This window comes from Marmota marmota, unplaced genomic scaffold (assembly GCF_001458135.2).
Source record: "Marmota marmota marmota unplaced genomic scaffold, marMar, whole genome shotgun sequence".
Lineage (NCBI taxonomy): Eukaryota > Metazoa > Chordata > Mammalia > Rodentia > Sciuridae > Marmota > Marmota marmota.
This window is the reverse complement of record NW_025999999.1, coordinates 14,077,084-14,104,610: the sequence shown is the minus strand read 5'-3', so window position 1 is coordinate 14,104,610 and position 27,527 is coordinate 14,077,084. Positions and strand designations below refer to the sequence as shown.

At 35.7% G+C, this 27,527-nt stretch overlaps 1 protein-coding gene across 16 annotated transcripts in view; it reads right to left on the bottom strand.

Annotated features, from left to right (window-relative positions):
• Add3 (adducin 3) overlaps positions 1 to 27,527 on the bottom strand; it is a 119,550-nt gene that overhangs the window by 42,015 nt on the left and 50,008 nt on the right. For 2 of the 16 annotated variants that reach the window (XM_048807302.1, XM_048807299.1), the window contains exon 2: positions 20,324 to 20,417. The exons of 8 other annotated variants lie outside the window; for them this stretch is intronic. The gene's annotated coding sequence lies outside the window, so the exon portion shown is untranslated. 6 more of the 16 variants (XM_048807307.1, XM_048807304.1, XM_048807309.1 and 3 more) reach the window with 6 other exon arrangements.

The following is a 27,527-nucleotide window of genomic DNA, read 5'->3' as shown; positions in this document are numbered from 1 at the left end:
CAAAGACCAACAAACAGGGTCCAGAAATATACTCAGGGTAAGTATAAACACGAAAATAGTAGTAGGAAGGAATACTATACCATAAATAAGATTCTATCTGCTACTGGGCGTGGAAGCACATGCCTATAATCCTAGCTGTTTGGGAAGCTGAGGCAGAAGGATTTCGAGTTCAAAGCCAGCCTCAGCAGCTTAGTGAGGCCCTAAGCAACTTAGCGAGACCCTGTCTCTAAGTAAAATATAAAAAGGGCTGGGGATGTGGCTCAGTGGTTAAGTGTCCCTAAGTTCAACACCTAGTACAAAAAAAATTAAAATCCTGTCTGTTCAAATAGCCTAGAGTAATCTTCAAGAGGGAAAAAAACCTACATATGTGAGGCTTCTAGGATATAAGACTAATAAGTCTATATTTTATATATTCTCTCCAAACATTTATAGGTCACAAACATAATATGAAATGATCACCTTTAGCAACTAGTAAACAAGTCAGTTCCACATTCAATGAATAAATTTCGCTGCTCTGTAGTTTCCTGTGACCTGTCAGTTCAGCAACATTAACAGTGAAATAGCCCTACTTTCATCTGTGAGCTTACCAACACTGCCAAACTGCCTGGTTTGGATTTGGTTTGCCTTACTGGTTCTGCATGTTGACTGAATCCCTTGCAGCTGGACTGCTGCACCTGCTAGATGCCTCTGTGGTAGATAGTTTTCAAAAATGGCCGTAAGCATTTCTCCCATCTTACTAAGAAATGTGACTCAGTATCTTATTCCATTATTTCCTATCCCCTTGAGTTCAGTCTTTTGTGAGTTGCTTTGACTCATCAAAGTGGAAGAAGTGATATTACACAACTTCCAAGGTTAGGCCTTTGAGGGTCCTGGAGTTGCAACACTATGAAGAGGTACCTCATGAAAAATCATGAAGAGAAAGAGGCCCAGTTAAGCACAGCTCCTCCACTGATTCCACCAACCAAATACAGCAACATGAACCTAGGCACAAGCACTGGGATAATACTCAGCCACACACATACTCCTAAGAAATAATGAATTGTTTTAGAATACACTTTTGATGTTTTTCCTTAACACAGCAAAAGGTAACTAAAATTAAAATTGGTGCCCATAAGTTGGGTGCTGCAAAAACAAAAAACTGAAACACGTGGCATTGGTTTTGAGACAGGCAATGGGGAAACTATCAGTAGAAGCTGACTGGCGGTAAGGAGATTCCTACTGCAGGATGGAGAAAGGGCTAGTTATGCATTCACAACATAAGATAACAAGCATATGTTAACGAGAAAACATTCTTAATGAATGTTAAGGATATTTCTAGGCAGAATTCTGAGAAAGCCAATTGAGTTTTTAAAAAAAACTTATTTTGATGTAATTATATGCAAGAAAGAACAGACATCCCTTATAGCCTTTATTGTGTTTTTCCTAATAGCAACACTTCGGCAAAACTATATTATAGCACAACCAGGACACTGACAATGCTGTTCACCCACTGAAAAGCATCTGGGTAATTTCTAGTCTTTGGCTATTATTATGGCATTATTTTTCATAACAGCTATAAAAACAATCCAAACACCCATCAACTGATGAATAGACATGAGAAAGCATACATAATCCCTAAAACATTATGATATGTTAAAGAAGCAATCAAGGGCCACACATTCATATGAAATGTTCAGAAGAGGTAAACTTAGACAGAAAGTAGATTAATGGTTGCCTAGGGCCAGGGGAAAATAAGGAGGCTTCTTTTTAGAGGGATGAAAATGTTCTAAAATGATTGTGGTGATAACTGTACAAAATTCTGTGACTATATTAACCACTGAAATGTATACTTTAAGTGAGCAAATTACACCTCCATAAAGCTATTATTTTAAAACAATTCTCCCTGAGAAGCTATTTGAATACATTGAAAACTTGGGGATGTACACCATTCTTGTGATACCCACAATGGCAGGGTACTCCATAAATTGGGGCTGAATGGAATTATTTTACTATATCACAACTCCTTCCAAATCAATCTGTTTTATATTATTTCTAGGCTAAGAACATTAAAAAAATCTTTAAAAAAATATTACTTACAAAAAAGACTTTCCAAACTCAAATTTTTTTTTAGCAGTTTAACAGCTTCCTCTAGAGTAAACAAAGAGATGGCTTTACTTACAAGTACCAGGCTTAAACAACAATATAAGATATGCTAAGACTTCAAAGAAATGTATTTGGTTCAAAAAAATAAAAAAGCTAGTTTACTGAGATACATTTTCTTGATGAAAATTGTTGTAAAACTATATTCAATGTTCTAGAAAATAACTTAGATGTTACATATAACAAATGTAACCTAACCAATTGCATTACTAGGTATATTGGAGGAAAAGGAGTGCTGATACTGCATCAGCCCTCTTTTGTTTTATTGCCTGCTAATATTTCAGAGCCATGGTATGCTGATGCTGGTTTTCAAGTCTTGCAGCAAATTCATGCCGTTCTCGAATGTGATTGGGCACCTCCCTGACTGGGTGTGAGACGTTCTGGCCAACCTGTGTCAGAACCTATCCCCACCCTTTTTAGGTGCGAGAGCCCATCCATGTGGGGGTGTGACTGACCATTGACCCTGAGACCAATCACTGACCCTTACTTCTAGGATCTTCCTCCAGGCTACCTTGACCTTGTTCCTGCAAGCTCACATTTCTGTACCTTAGGCTTAGCCCGGAGAGCTTTTGTTTTTAAACGACTTAAGGGAAAGGAAATTAACTTAGCCTCAGGCAGATTTTCTATTTGAATAGACTTAATGGCTCTTTGAATACCCTTCAATAGATCTTCAGGGGGCCAGAGCTATGGTCCATGTAATCAAAGAGGCAAATTTCTAAAGCTGTCTAAGTTTTTTGAATATTCTCAATACTTCCAGGTAATTCGTTAGAAAGGCAGATTTTTTTGTAATTTCCTTCCTAATTTCTCCCAAGTATGTAAATTTGGCGAATCTTGGTCACAAAACCAAGGGCAAAATTCACCTACAACCTTTAAGAATTGTAACAATTGAGTCTTTTTTATCTATTAAATAATTTTAATATCTCGTCCCTTCAGTACCTCCAGGTACTTTTGTGACCCCAAATTGTCACCAAATCCTTTATTTCTATAGCATGCTCCCACTCAATCTAGTTAATCTAATATGCCCCACGTTGGGCGCCAAAATTTGCCACGCGACCAGCACGCTAGCTTCATACTAGAGGTCCTAAGCATAGAAGTTAACTAGTGAGATCAAAATAAACACACATAACTCAATTTACCTTTTTCTTGACCAGGTCTGAGACGGCCCTCCCCGGCTCCTGCCTTGAGCCACCTGGTGGGGTAGCAAGGTTTACACAAGAGACTAGCAGGAGAGAGGAAGGGCGTGCCAGAGAGTGGCCTTTTATTGGGGAAAAAGAAATTCAGGGGAAAATTCCAGCCAATGAAGGTCGAGGGGGACATCATTCCAAGGTCAGGGTCAGTGATTGGTCTCAGGGTCAATGGTCAGTCACACCCCCACAAGGGCTCTTGCACCTAAAAAGGGTGGGGATAGGTTCTGACACAGCTTGGCCTGAATGCCTCACACCCAGTCAGGGAGGTGCCCAATCACGTGCGAGAACAGCTTCCCACACTTAGACCATGCCACAATCTATGACAAACCTCATCCTCAGATCAATCAGTGAAATTTTAAAATAAGTTCTAAAAGACATGAGCTACTTTCAAATGCTAGCCAAAAATTTTCTATACAACTGACATGGAAATCAACAGATCTGGAAATTTAAACTACACATCGAAAAAAGTAGAGAAAAATGGAAACAAACAGACCTGGCATTGAAAAATACAGGTGGTATTTTCCAAGTGCCCAAATGGGGTAAGATTTAATTATTCTACAAAGCACTGGGATATTATTGCTATAATTGCCACTGATTCTATGCTAGCTGCTTTGGAATATGTCAGATTCAAGGATCACATTTTACAAATTAGAGTAAACTAAACTCAAAGGTGTGATTTTTTTTTTGAGTGATATTTTTTATAAAAGTATGATGTTCAAGTATCATATATTAGTATAAAAGCATAATGACTTTTATTAGTATTACAATATCAATCTGAGACTGCTCTATGGTCAAAGTTTATTCCTTCAATCATATATTGATAGAAACTGATCTATACACAATGTGTGTACAGATACATTTTAAACTACAAATCATTAAAATTTTTTTTGCAATTACAACATTCTAGTATTGTTTTGTATAGATTATCTCATTTAATATTTCTTACAATGCTATGAAGAAGTGACCATACACACCCACTTCACAGATAAGAAAACTAAGATTTAACAATTTGGCTTAGATTACCAAATATTCTTCAATGAATGAGGAATTATTCATAGTTATGGATCTTAACAGGTGTGATTACACCCTTGATTACTGCATTTCCTTTGGGAGGCCCAGAAATATAATACAGGATCATGCCAAAGTAGAAATTCTCAAAATAGCAATAAAAATTGTACAAAGTCTTGTATGACTATCAAACCAGTATAAATGTGGAAGCTTCACTTTCTCTTCTATTGCCAGAATTTTTAGATTGATCCAAACCATTCTTAAATTTCTGAAGCATATTTTTGTTCTTTTGAAATGACTGGTTGAATATATCTTTGAATTCTAAACTTCCATATAAAGTCTAGGAAACAATCTATAGTTGTTACTGTCTGATTCTTAGTTAAAAATCCAACTTAAATATGTGTGTGTGTGTATGTGTGTAATCCACGACAATAAAAAGATAAAACTAGTGACACTAATGACAACCCATCATGCTAAGTTTCCTATACTTTATGGAAGTTGATTGTCAACTGACAGGCACAGCTAAGAAAGCATTTCAGTTTCAAATTCTATTTTATAAATAATGATGATGCTAATTAAATAAACTTTTTAGCAAGCATAAAAAAGTCTCCCTGTGATTGTAAAACTGGAAAAAATATAGCTAGATATAACCATAATATACACTGTTCAAAATCTAAGTGCAGAGCCTTAAGTTAAAAAGGATGTGTAGGTGCTTGCTAAGTCAATGATCATTCAGCAGAGTGATTCAAAGATAAAAGCATTCCCAGTCAGATAATGAGAAGGATGAAGCTAACCTCCTTCTCACTAAAGCACCAATATGTGATGAAAAATGTTTTGTTGATCTATAATACAGATTTCTGTGTTTGAAGAGGAAAGGGAGAGGAGAATAAGGTTGGGAAGAGAGGCAGTGCTTAGACACTGATAGGTAAAGTTCATAATATTCACCAGTAACCTGAAAAAAACTTTATTATAATTAGGTGATTATTTACAATTATAGTGGCCATGCAAGGGGCAGAGTTACAAATTTACAAGCATGTAACAAAAAAGTTCAGAGAAAGTATATATTCTTGAAGTTCAAACTCAACCATTACCTACCTTAGATTGATTGTTCTCAATATAAAATATTGGAAAAAATATGGAACTAGTTCTATATATGTGATATGTATTTTTATAAAATATAGACATGAATTAAATACATATAGGTATATAATCACATATAAACAAATATATTGAAATCTAAACTGAATACAACAACTAGAAGCAAAGTACGTTGCAGAATCCTCAAACACATGGCTTCAGTGCCTTTATTCTCCTTTCTACAAAAGATGAGCATTCTATATATACTCCCTCAGTCATCATTTGTCTTCAATAGGGAGTTTTTGGAAATGGCTGAGGAAAAGAAAAAAAAATGTTGCCCCCCCACCGCCAACTTCAAGAGAAAGTTGACAGAGACTAGCAGATTGATCACTTGAGTATGCCTCTCAGACATTGAGTTTCTATTATTGAGTCCCCTGGTTTCAGTGAGGTTTTAAAAACTGAGATCCAGGAAACTATGCAGAACTTGACAGCTCATGATAAATGAGAAGCTAAAAAAAAAAAAAAAAAAAGGAATCATTGGAGATTATAGAGTTTTAAAGAAAGATTCATTGCTACTTCAAATTTCAAGAGATATCATTAGAAATCTTTGACTCATTACCATTTGGTAGTCCATCTGCAAGGAAAATTTTTAAAGAAACATTAACTCACATACTTCATGAACTTTAAGTGCAGCACTGAGTTTGAAAATTTTGAAGTCCTAGCTTTTGACATTTTCTTGAAAGTCATGTTTGAGGTAAAGTTCACTCTTACCTATTTAGTGCAATACTCTACAAATTTCAGTAAGCCATTTCCCAAAGTGAATATCAAAGTAACGGTAATATATAGAAAACTTAGCCCTCCCAAATTCCAATCTTGTATCTATTTCCTAAGCTGAAAATGGATTTTTTTTTAAACTAAGGAAATTCTATCTTCAATCTGAAGAAATGCAAACAGACAGACAAACCACATTATTAAAACTGAGTATATAAAACAAGACATTTACCCAAAAGGCTAGTCTAGAATATTAATCTGTTACCATGGACTATATTTCTGTTTCATTCTTGATGTGGTCAACAGAGGTGGTGAAACAGAGATATAGCTCTATATTTTAAAAATTGGAGGAGAAATTACAAAAAATATTAAAGAACACAGAACATGAATAGTATATCACTCTGATATACTATTTCAGATATTTCAGCTAAAGATTTTTGGCTTGCATTGCTATATCTTACAAAATACAGCCACAAAAGTCAACCCAAAAGCTTTGGTAACTCAATACAATGTTACTGCAAAGAAGTCTGATTTGAAGAAGTTCTTGCTTTCAAATTTGGGCCGATAAGAGGGTTTTTCCATTTTATTTATTTATTTATTTTTAGTTGTAGATTGGACACAATACCTTTATTTATTTTTATGTGGTGCCAAGGATCAAATCCAGTGCCTTATCTATATGAGCACTTATCACTGAGCCACAACCCCAGCCACTCCCCCCCGCCACCCAAGAGGGTTTTAAGACAATCACAACTTCATCTGTTTTCTTTTAGAGTCCTAATACTGATCCATAAAAATAAAATTCATTAAGCACAGGAAACAATATCTGAAAATTAGTTTCAAAAATACTTTTGGGATATAACCTGCTTCTTTAGACATCTAATAATGGTTTTTAAGTGGAAGGCTCACAAAAAGACATTTATTATCCTCAGAAATTTGCTTCACAAAAACATTTTTTTTCCCCAAAGTAATCATCCTTTAGGCCTAAAGTTTGATATTATAGTGCTGCAGACAGTCCCCAACTTACAATTCAACTTACATTTTTAAACTTAAGATGTAAATGGTATTTACTCTCAAAATTCACATCCCCAGAGCCAGGTGTGGTGGCAAACATCTGTAATCCCAGCAATATGGGAGGCTGAGGCAGGAGGATTCCAAGTTCAATGCCAGCTTCAGCAACTTAAAGAGGCCCTGATTAACTTAGCCCTAGCCAACTTAATGAGATCCTATTTCAAAATAAAAAATAAAAAGGGATGGGGATATAGCTCAATGGTGAAGCATCCCTGGGTTCAATTCCCAGTATCAAAAAATAAATAAATGAATAAATAAATAAAAATTTATGTCCCCAGAACCTTAGGTTATGATCTTATTTGAAAATATAGCATTTACAGATCCAATTAAAATAAGGTCATATTGGACTACAGTGGATCCCAATTCAAAACTATTGTCCGTAAGAGGAAAGTGCGATATTTGATTTTGGGTGTTTAAGTTTATTTGGGGCTCATGGTTTATCAGTACGTAGTTGGCAGACTCCATTGCTCTGGGCCTGAGATAAGGCCTAGAACAACATGGGAGAAGGGTGTGGAGGAGGAAAAGTAGCTCAGAACATGGTACCAGGAAGCAGACAGAGAACAATGTGAGGTATTTGGACACACAGGAGACACCTCAGAGGAAAAGGGCCTATGATGACACAGGCATAGATTAAATTGGTACAGCTGCAAGCCTAGGCACACCTCCTATCTCTGGAAGACAGGAGAGAGGCATGACATAGATTTCCCTCTGGTCCCCCAGAAGGAGCCAATCCATTGATTTTGAAATTCTGGCCTCCAGAACTATAAGAGAATACATTTCTGTTGTTTTAAGCTATTTTACTAGTTGCTGGTACTCTGTTATGATAGCACTAGGAAACTATAAATTTCATTGGAATGTCTATCCTAGTATCTATGTTAGAAAACATTTTACAATCTTAACAGTGTGAACAGATTAGCACACCTGTGTAGAGTCAAAGTTGGCTGGTTAGAAATAACAAGTCATCAAAATAGTAATCTGAACATTTGATATACATAAGAACAATGTAACATACATGTTTTCCACAATACATGTCCTTTGTTAGATGAGAATCAATATTTCCAAGGAAATCTGAAGCAAGAAAATAAATATGTTCTTAACACAGATTCTGAACAAAATTTCTTGCAACACTCTGAATGCCAATGACAAAGTTGCAATGGACTCTCCTGCTTCCCCTGCAGCTGAAACATTATTAATGCAGTTACCAAATTACAAAATACTACAGATTGATGGAATGTCTTTTCACTTAAGCCAGGGTGGATTTAAAATGTCACTTGCTCAGATTAGTGAGTACCTTGACATGTTTACATACATGCTGCATTTTTGCCTTTTACTCTCCATTAGAGACCATTAAGCCCACATTTGCAGGTTCACCATCATGCCAGGCTCTGGGCCCTTCAGATGAGGAGAACCCCTAAGAAAATGCCTTGTTGGCTTCCATTCTGATGTATGACTTTCACTTTAATTAAGAAACCAACAAAAGTATTGCTCAATTATTAATCTTGGAGCCCCTCCACACATTCTCAGGCAGCCTAAATCTCTTGCTTCTTTATAAGATAACTAACTCCAAATACTTTCACAACTGAAATTCTGTGCCAGAAATCTATTTCCCAGGTCTTATATCCTTCTATCAGTCCCTGAAGTCATGTGATAGCTCATTACCCTGTCTTATGATAGTGAACCTCTGATGCCATTGTGTGAACTTCCACCAATTAACACTGTTTGCCAAAAATGCCCTGCCCCTATGCTCTGCCTACATGCCAAGATGTGACACCAACTGTAGAACATCCTTCATCCCCACTGTTAGCAGATGAACTCTGAATTCCTGTTGCTGGGAAACTTGCCCTGGATTCCAAATCTTTGTTCAGTCATTCCAACTCCATTACAAACATCATCCTTCTCAGGATTTTAGTTTGTATTTTCTCACTAAACCCCAAATGAGATAAGTATGTTTTTATGTGGTAGGAGGAGAAATGATCAGTAACATATCCAACATTTTTAAAGCAACTACTATTGTCTAACATTATTTTAAGGATGTGGCATTTTTTAACTTGGCCCTCATGATAACCCTGAGTGGTAAATGCTACTTTCTCAACTTACAGATGTGAGAAATAACTTGTCTAAGATTACACTTATCCAAGAATTTTGCATGGAGCTGAGATACAAACTCAAGTAGACTAGCTCTAGAACTCACGCTACCTGGCATTCTACCTCTACTCTCCCCATCCCCCAATGATATTTCCAAAATTTGAGTTATTTCAAACTTAAACCTGTTAAATTCTTTCGCAAATCTTTCCAGCTCCCCCCTTCTCCAACTTCAAATCTAAGTTATCACACCTCTAATGTGACTTCTTTTGCAAAAACATATTTTCAGAGATTGGATTTTCTTAAAACAAAGTTTGCCTGAACACAAAGGCATGAAGCCTGGGTTTGGCACTCTGGAATTTGACTATCAAGTCAATAAAAAATTAAAAAATTGCCTTGCTTTTTACCAAGTTCAATCGTCCACAAAGGGTAATCTAAACTACAATTACAACTGTGCACTTCGGAAAGGGAGAGGGCCTCTCTGGGTCCTGGCATCTAGACTACATATACCTCCTAATTTCATCCAGAACCATGTTAAACAGTAATTGCCATATGAACTTGTTGACTTCTTTAAAGACATCTAGGCTCTCCTCTGATAGAGAAAATAGAATTTAGCTTTGAAAAGCAGGGCCTAGTTGGTGTAACAACCTTAAAAACATGTACATACGTTTTGGTATTTTATGACACCTAATTAATTCACATAGGAGAAAAATGATTGTTATTATTTTCTGATATGAAAACTTAGTGAGGATACTAGAGACAATAAGAGGATAAAAATACAACAAGCCAAATTTCCAACCCATGGCTGGAAACTCAACTCTTAATAAAAAGTAAAATCTGAAGGTGATCTAAAAAGTCTAATGTCAAGTTCAGGGGGAAGAGAAGCATTAAACTAATTCACTTAAGGAAGTTTATTAAAGAAAACAAAAGAAATGTAGATATTAAGAAGATTAAAAATATAACTAAACCTTTGCAAATATAATGAAAAATAAGACTAATTTATGAATACAAATATTTCCTCCAAGATACACTGTCTTTCCAGATTAGAACTAAAAGAATAACATTCTTGGAATTTAAAGGTGTTAGAACTTAAAAAGATATACTATTAAATCTTTTCTTATATCCCATCTTTTCTCCATATCAAGAAACAGATCCTAATGGAGGATATAACTTGCCAAGTCTCTCAATTTATCCTACCGTTCATATCATCTAGATAGAATGCCATACAAAAAAATGTAGACCACATAATCTGTCAATGTAAGAAACATTTAAAATACAAACTACATTGAAAAATTTCCTTGAATTACAGGTTTTGGTAAGAAACTTATTTTCAGAAGCTATGGTACATACAATAAATAAAATGTTAACTCATTTTAAACAACAACAACAAAAGGCCACTCACTGCCTTAAGTTCCAATTTCTTGATTTTTAAGGGGTTTGTAGATATGTGCTCAGAGTTAACCCTCATCAACTCATAAAACAGATTCTTGGGGTCTGTTATTTTCATAAGAATTTAAAGTGATTTATAACATTTCTGAGAATGCTTTTCTTTTGAGCTTTCACGGTAATTTACTAGAGAGTAAACTTCATGACTCAGCTTTTTGTACCCACTCACACATGCCTGAAGGGTCCACTTAAATCTCTCGCTATATTTTAAATTCAAGCTTGAAGTAGGATTCTTGTTTTTCTGAGGCTCACAATGGCTAGACTCATATAGAACAGCTTAGTTCTATAGTGCCTATTTAGCTGGACTTAAAGCCTACATCAAGTGCTTTATTGTCAAATAAAAAGCTATCCTCATTGAGCTTAGTTATTTAAGTAGCTCTTCAGAGTTTGGTAAATATTTTGTGTCTACTCTTGATCTCTATTGTCAAGGAAAGGTTCTATAGTGTTGTAAAGGGCCATAAAGTGTTATTTTAAACATCTAAAAGGTAGTAGACTACTATAACCCTTAGAGTCCCCTGTCACCAACTGAGAAGCACAAAGCCATCTACTATAATTTCCCCCAAACATCATTTCCCTAGCCTTTCTTCCACCCTAGAGCCCTATTAAAAAAACAAACAAAACTTAGGAATCTGCCTGGTGGTTTCTAGAAACCTTTTTTCAGGCCTGGAAAAGGCTCAGTCAATATCTGCAAAATTTAGAGGAAAAAGGCTTTTTTTTTTTTTTTTAAAGAGAGAGAATTTTAATATTTTTTTTTTTTTTTTTTTTTTTTTTTAGTTTTTGGCGGACACAACATCTTTGTTTGTATGTGGTGCTGAGGATATAACCCAGGCCGAATGCATGCCAGGCCAGTGCGCTACTGCTTGAGCCACATCCCCAGGCCCAGAGGAAAAAGGCTTTTAAGTAAAAGCCATTCCTCCTCTAACTGATGCTTACCCAATTTCTTATGTACTTGACTCTTTCCCTTTCTTATCTCCATCCACCCAAATATTAATCCATATTTTCAGCTCTTATTCAAAAGCCAACTCTTTCAATGATGATTTCCTGAATCTCTGCCATCAGAATTAGCCCTCCCCACTTAGTCATAGTCTGTTTTGCCTTTAAATTATGTTTTTTTCTGCTCTCAGTAACTGGGTCAACATTTTTCTCTTGTCTTTACTACATACTTATAGTTACTCAGTAGTCCCACTGGCTCATAATATGACTCTCTACTTGTCTTAGAATAAACCAGGACAGAGAATCTAGAGCAAACCTTAAAAACTGGTTTATTCATGGTTTGCTCAAACTACCCAAGAGTAGAGGTAATAAATATTGTGATCTGCATTTGAAATGTTGTAAGTGGATTGAAAAGTTACTAGAAAAAAGTATACCAAGTATAAAAACAGCATTTTTTTGTTTTTTAAAGTACCGGAGACTAAAACCAGGGATACTCTACCACTGTGCAACATCCCCAACCCTTTTTTATTCTGAGAAAAGCTCTTGCTAAATCTTTGAGGTTGACTTCATATTTGCCATCCTCCTACCTCAGCCTCTACAGTAGCTACACCCATCTAAACAGTGCAATTTTAAAAAACATTTATACTGAATGTCATGTTCTGAGACCAGATACAAATAATGCTACAAAAATGTTTTTTGTTTTAAAAAAATATTACAGCAAACATTAATTCAACTATTAAAGAAATATAAAGTACTGATCTGATTTCTGCCATTATGGACTGAAAACTAAAACATGTTCACCTGAAAAAGATAATTAACAGTAAAAAACAGTTTATGACAGCTGCCAAATGAAAAACAGACATAAGATATCTGAAGGTTGTTGATAAAAATAGTTTTGAATTAAGATAATAAAGGAAGATTTCCATGAAGAGGTAAGATCTGAATTTCTTCACATATAAAATGAGAAGTTTTGGCCAAATGACCTTGAGTGTTCCCTTCTAGGTCTGATTTTTTTTTTTTTTTTTTTTAATATTTAGGTTTTTTAGATGTAGTTGGACATAATACCTTTATTTCAATTATTGATTTTTATGTGGTACTAAGGATCAAACCCAGGGCCTCGCACATGCTAGGTGAGCACTCTACCACTGAGCTATAACCCCAGCCCCTAGGTCTGAAATTTTATTGTACTTTTATCACATAATTATAGGTAGTGACTTGATATTATCTGACCACCCATTGTAGTATTTTTCTTTCTAATTCTCCTATTAAAACAGTTTTTTTTTTCTTTTTTTAAGTTGCCAACCTCCAAATAAGCAGTATTACCAAATATATTTTAAAAATAAATATTCAAACTGAATATGGTATTTCATAGGAGGGTTTGATATTTCAAAGGAGAACTTGAACTTGAGGCCTTGTTCTTTATATCACTTATATGATATGGCTTGCAAAACAGGCTTTTTTTTTTTTGTGGGGAGGGGGGACGGGGAGCAATGCTGAAGATTGAACCCAGGGATCTGCATGTGCTAGGCAAGTGCTCTACCACTGAGCTACATCTGAAGCTCTCAAAATAGGGTTTTTTTTTTTTTTTTAAATTTTTTATTGTGGGTTGTTCAAAACATTACAAATTTCTTGACATATCATATTCGACACTTTGATTCAAGTGGGTTATGAACTCCCACCTTCACCCCATACACAGATTGCAGAATCACATCAGTTACACATCCATTGATTTACAAATTGCCATCCTAGTGTCTGTTGTGCTCCACTGCCTTTCCCATCCTCCCCCCTCCCCCAAAATAGGGTTTTAAATGGACATTTTTCATACCCAAAAGATGTGTTTGAAATAATGTATTCTTGTCTATTCATAGGAAATGAATAAAGCCTGCAAAAGTTCATCCCCATAATTAAAAAGCACTTTTTTCTCCTCTGTTCTTTTTAATTGTCATGACTTTTATGAGCAGTTAGTGATGAAGCCTAGCCAAAGCTTATTTTCTTTTAAGAGTAATAATCAAAACAAAGCAAATATTGGCTTAGTTATGACATTGGTTGTTCTAAAATGTTAATAGCCTATTGTTCACTGTGCTTGTCTCAACAAGATAATACATTGAAAATCAGCATTTCCTGATAGGAAGTGAATTCCCACTGTGTGTCACAGAACCTTAGCCAAATGCTGGGCTCCAGAGGAGAAATGCGTAACAGACCAGAGTTAATGATGAGCCTTCTCTTTCTCTTTTAAAATGGCTTTCTGCTTCAGATCAAACTACAATCTATTTGCCTGATTTTGCTATTAGAGGACTGCTTTCCTAAAAGGGCTTCAAACAGTTTAGACAAAGTTTGTTCAACATCCTGTATACAGCAGCATCCTGTATATTCTTAACTATGGAGAATTTCCTTACTTGTAAATGCCACAATGGATGGGATAATTTGGGAAAAAAACAACAACAAAAAACTATTGGGATGTGTCATCAAAATAGTGCAACCAAGCTTAGTTTCATACAAGCAACTATTTAAAAGGAATCATATATGAAACACGATAACTGAAACAGGCTTTCATATCTCATACATTTTAGTAGGCAAAAACTGAGGCTCAATTAATTATTCCAAATACCCCAACACTGCTTATTTAAGATTTGATTAATAAGAAACTATCACTGGCACACTAACATGCAGAAGAGCTGCCTCTGCAGTAACTGACAATATCCTAACAAGATATTAAGATTTCCCTTTCAAGCACTGAAAATTCACTTTATATTCTTTTTTTAGGGGGCAAGTGATACTGGGGACTGAACTCTGAGGAGCTTTATAGTGAGCTACAACCGAAGCCCTCTTTATTTTTTCTTTTGAAACAGGGTCTTTTTTTTTTAATATTTATTTTTTAGTTTTCGGCAGACACAACATCTTTGTTTGTATGTGGTGCTGAGGATCGAACCCGGGCCGCATGCATGCCAGGCGATCGAGCTACCGCTTGAGCCACATTCCCAGCCCTTCAATACATTTTAATAAATGGACCATGTCAAATAATGTATATGAAAATTTCCCGGAATACCAGTTGTTATCTAGCATTACTTGGATAATAAATAACACCTCAGATTTTAGAAAAAATATACTTACGGTATACAACAAGATTTCTGCCAAGAAGCTTGAGTAACCAGCACACACACACAGAGTCCCCCCTACCTTCAGGCCAAGAAAATGTCTTTTTATCCTTCAGTTGTAATTACAGAAATCAAATGATGACGTTCCTTTACCTTGCTTTTAGTACAGCTGTGATTTGACTGAATTGAACCTAAACTTGTGAAACAGTGCTAAACATCCTATGTATGATGCAGCAAAAATTTCTGTTTTTGTTACTTTATAACTTCACTGTGTAACTTTATAACTTTGTTGGCAGGATAACAGTGTACAGTTAACCTCTACCACTGCTTCCTCAGCACCAAATCAGAAAACTTGAGTCATGTCAAGCACATCAACTTCAGCATTCAATGAAATAAGGAGATGGAATAGAGAGCTAGAATGTGAAAACAACTTAAACAAAAAAGTTGAAGTTAATTTCAAATCCCTAAGATTAGCTCTGAATGGCTGAACTCACAGAAAATTATAAGGATCTATTTTAAAAAATTCACCTTATTTAAGTATTCAAACTTGATAAAAGAATATGCTTCTATTTCTCATATGGGTTTTATACTCTTGAAACTTATGTTTTATAAAAAGAGAATTTCTATAAAACATACGACATTCAACTTCTCTTTTTTCATTCTTGAAATTTCAAATAGCTTAGCTCCATGACAAAGAAAATTATAGACTACACAGTATTTACATAAGATGGTTTTAATTTAATCAACAGAAATTTCATTTGTTATATAGCTTAAAACAATATTTTAACAAAAATACTATGTAAATATTAAAATTGGAAGGAACATTAAAATCCATCTATCCTAACCTGTCATTTAAAGATGGTAAAACAGAGAACCAAGATTAGGTGACCTGCCCACAATTGTATAATCTCATACTCATAACCTGACTTTGAATCCAGTATCTTTCACTACTGTGTTGAGAAATGACTCCCTTCCAGGGTAGTTCTTACCCACTCATGAGTAGCTGAGGAAGTTGGGCCTACCTGTGATGTCCTAATCAGATGAAAAAAAGTGGGTGAGGGGCTCTCTATTTCTACACAGAGCTACCCCCACTTTACTACTATCCCTGGCTTCTGGATTCTGTTCCAAAATGGGAAAAAGGCTAACAGTAAAAGCACACCTGATGGAGGGGGTGTAGAAATAAGTGGGAAATAATCTAGACATCCATCAAAGGAGGAATGATCAATTTATAGTACATCTGCCATACTCTGAAAGTACTATACACTCTCTTAAAAAGAATGTGGTAGATACATAATGGCATGTGTAGTTTAACATCAATTTTTAAAGTGTGTGTAAACATGTACAAATACACACAATTATAGTCATAGATATTTTCTAGAAAAATAGAGAAGAAATTCCCCTCTGTGGAGTAGAGTTGAGGGAATTAGGGTTGGAAAGAGACATTCTGTCACATTCTTTGATACTGTTTCATCTTTTTTACTTTATGCATGTTTTAGCTTCTAAACTCTAATACTTTAAAAAGTACATTAAAGCAGAGACAGGAACTTCTACAGAGCCCTTGGAGAAAACTGCGGTATTCATATAAGTCTAATGATACATTATATTTAATTTTCTAGGGAAGACTTTCAAACCCTTTTCATGTCATGGTTATGTGTATTAGGGTTCATGAACAAGGCTTCATAAACAAGATAAAATTTGTATAGCATACTGGAACAAACAGGAAAAGACGGGAGTACAACTGTATTGGGTTTGGTAAAAAATGTTCACTCCATTTTCTTTATATTTTATCATTACAAGAAAAATAACAGGGAGTTATTAGAGAAATTATTTTCTATAAAAGTTTTGAATAGAAATCTATTTTAAAATGATTTAATTTCAATTTTAACAGCAAACTGGTTGGCAAACTTTGCTCTGGCACAAGTGTAGTAGTCTAACTATATTCGAGAGTTCAAAGGGATAGCAGAGATCATCCAGCTCAGTGAAATGAAACCAACATTTTTTTGAAAAGAAACAACAGAAAATAGCAGATTATTTAAATTCTCAACAGATTCAATTTATTTACAGTAAAGCTTTAGTTTTCATGTCATTGAAAAATGATTCTGGATTAATATCTAAACTTTTTTTCCCCCAATTCTGATACTTTCCCTTTAAGGTTTCTGTAATAAGCATGTGTCTTTATAAAAAGAATTAGGGTATTCTAAGTTGAAAAACATCTTAGAGAGCTAACCCAAATTCTTAATTAAGTAAAGAAACTCATGTCCAAAGATGTACACCAGCCTCTTGATTCCCAGGCTAGTAGTGTTTTTTTTTTTTTTTTTTCTTCTGTGATAATAGGCTTTTACTTTATTCTCACATCCTTCTGAAGTTAAAAGATAGCTAAACACAGTTACAACCAAGATTCTAAGAGGAAGTTGAAACAAGGGGACAATAGGCAGTCTAAGACCAAAAATGCTGACACAATGCTACCCCCAAAATATTACAGAAATCTGCCATTTTCAACATTCAGCTTTGATTTCAAATGGGGCAGGTTGTTGAACTTACTTGCATGAATGGGTGTGTCACCCCAAAAGAGTGTACAACACACCACAGCGGGACAATAGTCATCTCAAAGCACAGCCTTTCTTTCAACATGGCAACTTCTGTTTCAGTGAATAGAACACTTCACAGAAATTTAAAATTCAGCTCAAAAAGAACCCCAATATGTGAGTGGGGGAGTCAGACCCCATTGCAAAGAAAGAAAGAAAGAAACAAAAAAACGCAACTGCTGAACATGGACCTCAATGAACAACAATAATTCTCCTGTAGTTCAACTTACCAATCACGTCACAAACTCTAGAAAGAAGACAGAACACAGAACTGCCGAGGCATGGAACAGAACTTTGGGCTGCAGCCTGCCCCAACTCTTCTGACAAATACCCAACAGCAACAGGACAAAGCATCATTATGGCAGAAATAAAGGCTCTTTAGATGCTGCCTTTTTTTAATTCAATGAACCCACTCTTAACACACAAAGTTCATGCCACGATGTCTCGAAACGCAGTACTGCCAGATTAGGACATCAATGGTCTAATAAATTCAGTACAAAACACTACTTTAAACACTTTTATGTTAAATAATTAGCACATTTGGGAGATGACTAGTATTCTCCTTCATTCATACAGTTAAACATCCTCCAAATAGAAACAATAACATTTCAGTATACTGTGAAAGAAAAGAAAGAAGCAGACAAGTGAACTAAAAATAATAAATAATTAGTTGAGTAATAAAGCCACAGATTCCTCCCAAAGACTACTGCATGTTACTTAGCAGGTGGCAAAAATAACCATCTATCTTATCTATGCATCCCTCTAAGCTGTGAGCTACCAGTATTACAATAGACAATCCATTACTTACCAAAAAAAAAAAAAAAAACAATTAAGCCACCGTACATTTCTTAAGCTGGTTTTCGTGTGGCAATTCTGATGCAATGCTGCCCTAAAAATGAACTTCGTTTTAAACAGCATGATATCCACACTCGGTGTGGTTACAGCAAGGGTGGAGCCCACTCTGGGGGAAACAACACACCCAGGCAGACTTCAGTGAGAGCCAACAGCACATTAATATTGCCACATTTTTTTCAGGGCCTCAGAGTAAAAATTAATTGCCTAATCCTCCTTAAAGATATAGGGGAAAGGTTCATATTTGTAGATCAGTTTTCTGGAGCAAACCTTTGTCTTGGAGGAAACTGCATAGACCCATTTCTTTTTTGTGAAGAAAACGGACAAAATGCAAGATAGATCATGCAGAACATTAGGTGGAAACAGACTACTATAAAGGAAGTCCAACAATGCCAACTTCTATGTTTAGCAACAGCAGTTTTTACATATCTCAAGGCGTCAGAAACACTGCTCATTCTAGAACATTACTTTGGTCTATTTTCAGAGCACCTGAATATGAACACAAGCAAATTACCTACTTTCTCCCCTCACCAACACTTTGCTTTTCCCAGCAACAAAGGTACAATAAAAACATTTTCTTACCAATTAGTAAGGGTTGTCTTCAAAAATGAGATGTGAGTATGGACTTTCTTTGGTAGGACAATAAATGCACACATAAAAGGAAAAATTATTTTGAGAAAACTTTAAAAATGTTTACAACCATCCATTTTCAAAGAATTTTAATCTCAAGACTTTTTTTCCAAATAAAAGATTCATAGGATATATATGTAAGTAGCATCTAAAAGTCTTTGTGTCTAAAATAATTTGTCAATACTGAAACTATTAACATTCAATAATTGTTTAAAGTGACTTTAACCAATACTGCTTTCTATACATGCACATCCAGAGACACAAAGTTATTTTTCAGGGAATTCTATCATGAAAAAAATACTTCCGATTAAAATATCCATGCATTTAAAAAACAAACAACATAATTGTTTACATAGAATTTAAAACAAACAATAGAAAAGGCTTTGAGGGAAGACAAGGAAAATATTATTTTAATGATACATGCTGTCATATTGTCATCCCCAACTTCACTTCTTGGTATTGATAGAATAAATCAGCCTGGAGTATTGGACATTTCAGTATTTTTGAGAGATGGCCTTGAACACCCGCTTTCAGATTCTAGGAATGATGTGCTGATTGATTGAGCCTTTGTTGAATTGCCATGTAATAAAGTAACCATTGCAAAATCCTTTCATAATCCAAGTGCTCAGTTCAATTTTTTCCAATCATATATGTAATCATGAATCACCTGCTGCCATTCTTTGCTCTTTCTCATCTCACCCTCATACTGAACAACTGAAAGGTACCTGTTGGATATTTATTAAAAGAATTGCATTCTGATACTTTCTGGATCTACACTGTTGGAAATGTCTGTTTTCAAGTCAAACTTCACTTTCACAGCTGCAAAGGAAATGACAAAAGAAGAAAAACACAGCCAATATATATCAGCAATTAATTCCATCCACAACTGACCAGCTGTTTCGCAGGGAAGAATCAGTCTGTTTCCTTTTGGGGCTTTCGCCACTGAAAATTGATACTGCACATTCAGAGACACAAGCTGTTTGTAACATGTCAGGAATGTGCACAAGATCACACAGAGCTGAAGAGAAGAAATGAAATCCAGATCATTTTCTTAGGACTTGCCAATATTATTTCATAGCTTTAAAAACTCATAAAAACATACCAATCACAGAGAGAGAAAAATATATGAAAAAATACTCTCCCTCTGAATATCATCCTTCCAATAAAGAGGAAAATCTGCCAATGACATCAGATTTAGTACCAAGAGCAGACACTCTGATTTATTGGCATAAACAAGGTGCGACATTCTTAGCAGTCCACATGCCCCCAGTACATTAAATCCAGCTAATATTTTTTGGACTACACAGCTGCTTGCCCAATGTGTAGTTTGTCCCTTTAAAAAAAAATCCTTTAAACTGTGAAAGTTGTTAGGAACCAATGCTTTCACCACAGTCATGCAGTAAAGCAAGTTTTTCTTGGTTAGTTCAGATTACTTGGTCCACATATATACCTGTCTATTTCAAGGATTCACGTGTATTTTACAGATCCAATCTTCTCAGGTAACTTTCAAGCAATCAAACTTCTTTCCTTCCCTCATCAGTTTTCTGGAGTTAAAGAAAATAGTCTGTACTGAGTGCCAGAGAGCTTAATGACAGTATGATGTGTAAATCAACAAGTACAATGGCACCCCCACTCCAATTTTATTTCAGATCTTACAAAATGTCAATTTATTATTATTTTCAGTACATACAATGAGTTGCATTTTAGGTACATAAATGACTTTTGATTAGTTATTGTTATGAAGGAGAAAAGAGAAAGATGGCAGTTAAGAAAAAAATTAATTCAAGCCATATTTTAGCCTCTTACTGTTTTTTTTTTTTCTTTTATTAAACAGGAAACCAGGTATGCTCCTGATTGAATTCATTGTCCTAAGGGCCTGTTCCTTCCCCTAGTGCTCAATGATCAATGTCAGCTGCTCAAGAGTGCATACACTCCTAAGCCTGTATATTCTCAAAAATATAGATGGGACATTCATTCTGGGTATCCCCAAGGTCTAAGGCTTAACTAGTGAAGAGAAGACAAGCTGTCTATTCCAAATATAAGAGTCAGAGAGACATTCCATAATCATCTGAATGAAGATGCTCTCAAGTGCCAGAACTCAAACCAGCACAATAAGAAGTTGTCTTGAACTAAAGCTCTATAAATCCTGAAAGCATGACATTTCATTTGCTAAATATGTGGGAGACTGAAACAAATCATGAAACCAAAAAAAAAAAGAGCTTCTTCCTTTCCAGCAAACACCATCTGGACAAGGATATATGAAGGAGTGGGGGAGAAGTTTAATCTTTGGGTGATGGTGACATTAACTTCTAGAAACATGGTATAACCATTAGTGACTAAAACAACCACAAGGACGAGTTTTGCTTGGCAAGCTTCAGCTCTGTGGGACATTTGGTCTAGCTTGAAATGTCTAAGGGAAGGAACTTCCCCACCTACAAGACTGGCTAAGGAAAGGAGAGGTCTGTCTGAGCTGTTTAATTCAGATTACTTGAGCCTAAGCCAGTCTAACTAAAAACTGGATTGACCTTAACAAAGACCTTCAAGGAGGCCACTCATATGAAATTTAAAAATGAATTTCTCCCAATAGTTTATTATAAATAATTATGTTTTATTTATTTACTTCTTATTTCTTTATAAAAACTTCAAGCATACAGCAAAGGACTTTACTAATGAACATCACATAAACACTACCTAGTTTCTACCCATTAACAATGTACTGCACTTGCTGTGGCATATTATTTCTTCATCTATCCATCCCTCCAGCTAGCTACTAACCCATTTTTTTAGTGCATTTTAAGATAAATTAGAGATATCTGCACCCCCCCATACTTTAGCCTGCATATCCTTACCTAGAGTCCAATATTTATTTATAACTTTCTATGTATAATTTACATACAATGAGATGATGAATCTAAGTGTACATCTGGATAGAACAGCCTATACCCCTCAAAGTCCCCTCAAGACTCTTCCCAGGTGATTTCTACTCCTACTTCCTCAGAGGCAATCACCTCAAAATCGTTTGGCCTTTGGGCTGGGGATGTGGCTCAAGCGGTAGCGCGCTCGCCTGGCATGTGTGCGGCACGGGTTTGATCCTCAGCACCACATACAAAGATGTTGTGTCCACCAAAAAACTAAAAAAATAATAATAATATTTTAAAAAAATTCTCTCTCTTTCTCTCTCCTCTCTCTTTAAAAAAAATAGTTTGGCCTTTGCAACCTGTGCATTAGAACATTTCTTCACTGTCTCACAAAACTTGTACTTCTTACACAGAATGACAACTAGATCTATTCAAATCATGAATAGATGGGAGGAGCCAAGAAGAGATCATAACTTAAAGAAGTATAGACTCATCTACTTTAATTATCCAACTGCTTAGGGGAGCGAAACAAGATTTACAAAGTTTTAATTGCCTGTCCTACTAGTCTGTCAACTAGTCAGTCATTTATTCGCAGGGCCTCATCTAAGGCTTTTCCACAGAAGCTCTATGCTTCATTTTAGGATGAAGGAGAAGGTAGAGATGTGCTAGCATCTTTAACAATTTTTTTTTTAACTCCTTTGAGACTCAGTTTTCCTAGCTATAAAACAAATCTTTTTTTTTTTTTTTAAGTTGTAGATGAATACAATACCTTTATTTATTATTTTTATGTGGTTCTGAGGATGGAACCCAGTGCCTCATACGTACTAGGCAAGCAATCTATCACTGGGCTACAAACTAAGCCCCCAAACAAGAGAAATCTTAACTTGAAGTTGTACAGAGATAGTTTATAAAGTATCTGGCATGTGGTAAGTGATCAAAGAAGGAAACACAAGAAGTGAAGGGACAAATGACAGTATGAGATACAATTCAAGAACTGAAACAATCACATACTGCTTTCTAAGCATGGTGCTACCTATATTTGGTTCTCATTTGGTATATGTAAACAAAATGACAGCAAATAAATCCTATATAGCTGCATTACAAAATTCCTCCTACTAGCTAGCTGCCTCCATGGGTTCCTCTATACAACTAGGAGCATCTCCGTATCTCAATACCTAACACAGAGCCTAGCCCACTGGACCACCTCAAGTTCCTGAGGAATGGCTATGCCTGGGTAAATGGGTATTCAGTTATGATCAAAGTAGCAAAAACAAACAAAAAAACAACACAAGGTTGAATACCACAAAGGAAAGCCAAGTGACAGAAAATGGGAGGGAACACAAAGAGCATAATGACAGGCATGAAATTTTAAAAGAGATTAAAAGCCAACTGTGCTAATTTTTGTGTCAGAGAAGACAACTGCAGTTTAAGAGCCATTTGAATAATTCAGATTGCTATGTACTTTATATACTTATCCAGTGTACTCCCCATAACAACCCTATGGATGAGAAGACTAAAACTCAAAAAGAGGTTAAGCAAAGAAGGTCATATAACTAGTGGCAATGGAAGTAGGAATAATTTTTTCATACCTGGTGATTTTCCTAAAAGGCCAATTTTATACACAGTGAGGAGACTCTGGATCTAAGAAACCCTGGACAGTTGTGGGGACAACCAAGTTGTACAAGAAATTCAGCTGAGGGTGTAAAACTCAGGGTAGTGGGGGAAAAAGCCTGGACAAAAAGTAAATCAAGCTGGGCATGGTGGCATATGCCTGTAATCCCAGCAGTTCAGGAGGCTGAGGCAGAAGGATAGCAAGCTCAAAGCTAGCCTCAATAACTTAGCAAGACCCTAAGGCTGGGGATGTGATTCAATGGTTAAATGCCCCTGGATTCAATCTCTGGTACCAAAACAAACAAACAAAAAAAGTAAATCAAAGATAAGATGGTACGAACTGTGAGTTCCAAGAATTTTGCTTCACAGAACAGTCTGCCATCCTAGAATCATGCAGCCCCACGTCAGAGATGCTCCCATAACTGTAGGAGGGCTCAAGAGTAAGTCTTACTTTCTTACAGGTTTTGTTCCCCAAACTATCTGTTCTCAGAGGGATGATACAATATGGTAACTCCTTGATAAGAGTGCTGACCATGGGTTCATACTTGAGAAGATAATGAGTGCCTCTCTCCAAGTTGGTAAAATGCAACTCTGTTTGCAGGCATCCCAGGCTACATTCTGTAACTTCCCATTTGAGGAATGGCCTGAGTCTTGCCTCCCTTGCAAAGATGAGTTTGAAGGACAGTCTCTCTCATGGAGCATAAAGCTTCAAGGCCCCCAACACTCTGTAAAACCTCCAACATAGCACTCCTTTTGCCAACTCACACTTGTCTGTTCACTGGTACAACTGACACACAGGTGGTGAGCAACCTGTGTTATAGATGGTAAATGGATAGTGTTCTTTGTCTATTTAATGTTTATTTGATAAAAGAAGTAATTCAGGGGCTGGGGCTCAGTGGCAGAGCACTTGCCTAGCACATGAGAGGCTCTGGGTTCGATCCTCAGCACCACATATAAATAAAGTTATTGTGTGCAACTACAACTAAAAAAATAAACAAACATTTAAAAAAAAGAAGTAATTCAGGATTTAAAGAGGAAATTGTAGAAAAGGCAAGGTTGGGGATATGAAATATGGTTAATATTCAAAATGTTTTGTTCTGGATTTTTAAAAAGATACAATATAACCTATAATGATTTACAAATTAAGTCTTTTGAGATAGAAGATGCAATCTAGCAAATCATTAGTTATAAAGATTACACATGATCCACATTTAACACATTGAACTGGTGAAACTGTATTGTATCTTCAAGATTGCCAAGCTTTGAAGTGGAAAACAAAATATGGCTTTGACTATCAAAGCACAATATTTCTGAAAACAATGACAAAGACTACGTTAAAAAAAAAAAAAAAGTATGGCTGGGTGCAGTGTCACATGCCTGCAATCCCAGCAGCTTGGGAGGCTGAGGCAGGAGGATCACAAGTTCAAAGCCAGCCTCAAAACGGCAAGGCGCTAAGCTACTCAGTGAGATCCTGTCTTTAAATAAAATACAAAATAGGGCTGGGGATGTGGCTCAGTGGTTGAGTGCCCCTGCGTTTAATCCCCAGTTGGCACTCCTCCCCACTCCAAGAAAGAATACAGAATGAAAAATGAAAAGTAAACATATAAGTGCTATTTAAAAAACATACAGGGGCTGGGGGATATAGCTCAGCGTCAGAGAACTTGCTTAGCATGTGCAGGGCCTTGGGTTCAATCCTCAGTACTACAAAATACTACAGCAAATCCCCCAAAACCTACAATCATGAATAACTTAAGATAGAAGATGCATCTTCTGTTTTTGGAAAGAGTCCAAAAACAGAATAAAAAACAAGTAAAAATAAAATGTAATATAGCTACAATATGTGAAACATTCATGAGACACATAACTTCTAGTTGTTTTTACTTTCTAAATCTTAATATTGAGATATAATTTTTATCTTTGACTGTGGTAATACTTAACATGGGATCCACCTTCTTGAATTTTTTTCAATGTAGTATTTTTGATTACTGGCCCTCTCTAGAGCTTATTTATCTTGCTTGACTAAAATCCCCTTCCCCTGCATCTTCTTGTTACATATATTACTTCTGCTTTCATCTATCCCATCTAAGAGTATGGAACTATGTAGAATTTTTAAATTACTTTTTCTAACATTGATACAAAAATCTCTTTACTTGGAAAAGTATGTTTTACATTTCAAATACTTTGCCCAGGAACATCTATTCTAAAATTATTTAAACTGGGAAATTTAAGTTTTATTTATAAATGTTTCTAAGGGCTCCAGAAACAAATCCAAGTACTTAGCTTCAAATCTGCTGTACCATAGTGAGGGGGTCAAGTTGACTAATCACATGACTTGTAGGGCTACTAACAGTTTTAGCTTCCCTGATATCAAGCTCTAGAACTTATGCTGGCTATCTATGACAAAAGACACCTCATCCTCTAATACTAATGTTTAAAAGTCCCCAAATACTATCATAATCTTTTTCCAAGACAGGTTTAGACATTTTCCTTCCATCTCCATCCCCTTTACTCAGTCCCTGCAAAGTTCTACCTGCCTTCAGTAAAAGTATCTTGATAGGCTTTTCCATTCCATGATCGGTAGACCTACTATCTATTCAGGAAGAATGGTAGCATGAAAGGAGGTTTAATGAAAAGAAAACCAAAACTGGTTTGTAAATATATCGCCTTTGTATTGCAGACACACTTCAGTTTACTGCATCATACATTCTGCCCTCAACTATCAACTATACTCTATTGTTGTAGAGTAACAAATTGTTCTATGCTAAATCTACATGTTCTGATCTTGTAATCTTCTGATTTTAGATTTTAAAATTTATATTTAAATTCTAAGTTGGCAAATCAATTCATGAACAAATATTTCTTTTCTACTTACTGCATAAATTCATGTATTCTACTAACAATTCATTCCGTACCCATTATGTGCTACAATCGAGCAGGCAGGCAGTGGAGACTGCAAAAAATGAACAAGACATTGTCTCTGACCCTAAAATACTAGCAATTTAGTGGGTTGGGGGAAGGGAGAGGGAGAGAGTATTGTGAACAATTTAAGTACAATGTGTGATTGCACTATATGAGAGGTATTACAGATTCAGAGAAAGGAACCAATTTAAAAGGTTCCAGGGGGGATGGGGCTGTGGTTCAGTGGCAGAGCGCTTGCCTAGCTTGTGCGAGGCACTGGGTTCAATTCTCAGCACCACATATAAATAAATGAATAAAATAAAAGTCCATCAACATCTTTAAAAAAAATTGGAAAAAAAAAAAAAAAAGATTCCAGGAATGCTATCTCAGAACTCAGTCTAAAAAGGATAAGATATTATGGGAGGGGGAGGAGGGAAAGACATGCAAAAAAAAAAAATACTTCTTAATAAACTTGTAATTTAACATTTGGCTTTAGTTTATATAAAATTATCAGAGATTACAATTAACATAAAAGAGAAATCTGAACTGTCACTGGTTAACAGATATAGTCGTTTATATAATTTAAGCTACTGGAAGTCTATAATCTATTAGCAAACCACACAATTTTGTGTCATGTGCTTTGCTTTCACTCTAATCTTTTGACTTGCAGACTAAGAAAAGAAACTCAAAAACCATTTATATCCTTCCTGGGAACAATGCTTGTTCTTACACTGCAGTAACCACCAACTTAGAAATAATTAAAACCAATTATCTTGAAAGCCAGTCAAACTGTAATCTACCATCACATCATCATGGAAGAGGCATAAGAATGTCGTAGGTTAATACAAAGGTCAATAAACAAAAGGCATGGTCAATGTGGCACAAGAATACCATACTCAGTGGGCTCAAATCCTTAAAAGTAGCAAGTATACAGTATTTTAAATTTCATGGGAGGTGGGTGGGAAGATTAAAAGAAAAAACAAAAACCACAACTGACTACAAGCATTGTTTAATAAGGCATCTAAGTGCTAAAGTTCACTGGCCCAAAAGAATGTATAAGAATAGGTTATTTTTGCGGATTAGAAAAATGGGCTAAAATTGGTCTAGGAATGTAGCTCAGCATTGCAGGGGGCAGTGGCTAAAAGTAATGATATATACTTTGATAAAAGGGTGATATGGGGGTTAGGGTTGTGGCTCAGCAACAGGTGCAAGACCCTGAGTTCGATCCTCAGCACCACAAAAATATTTAAATAAAGGTATTGTGTCCAACTACAACTGGAAAATAGT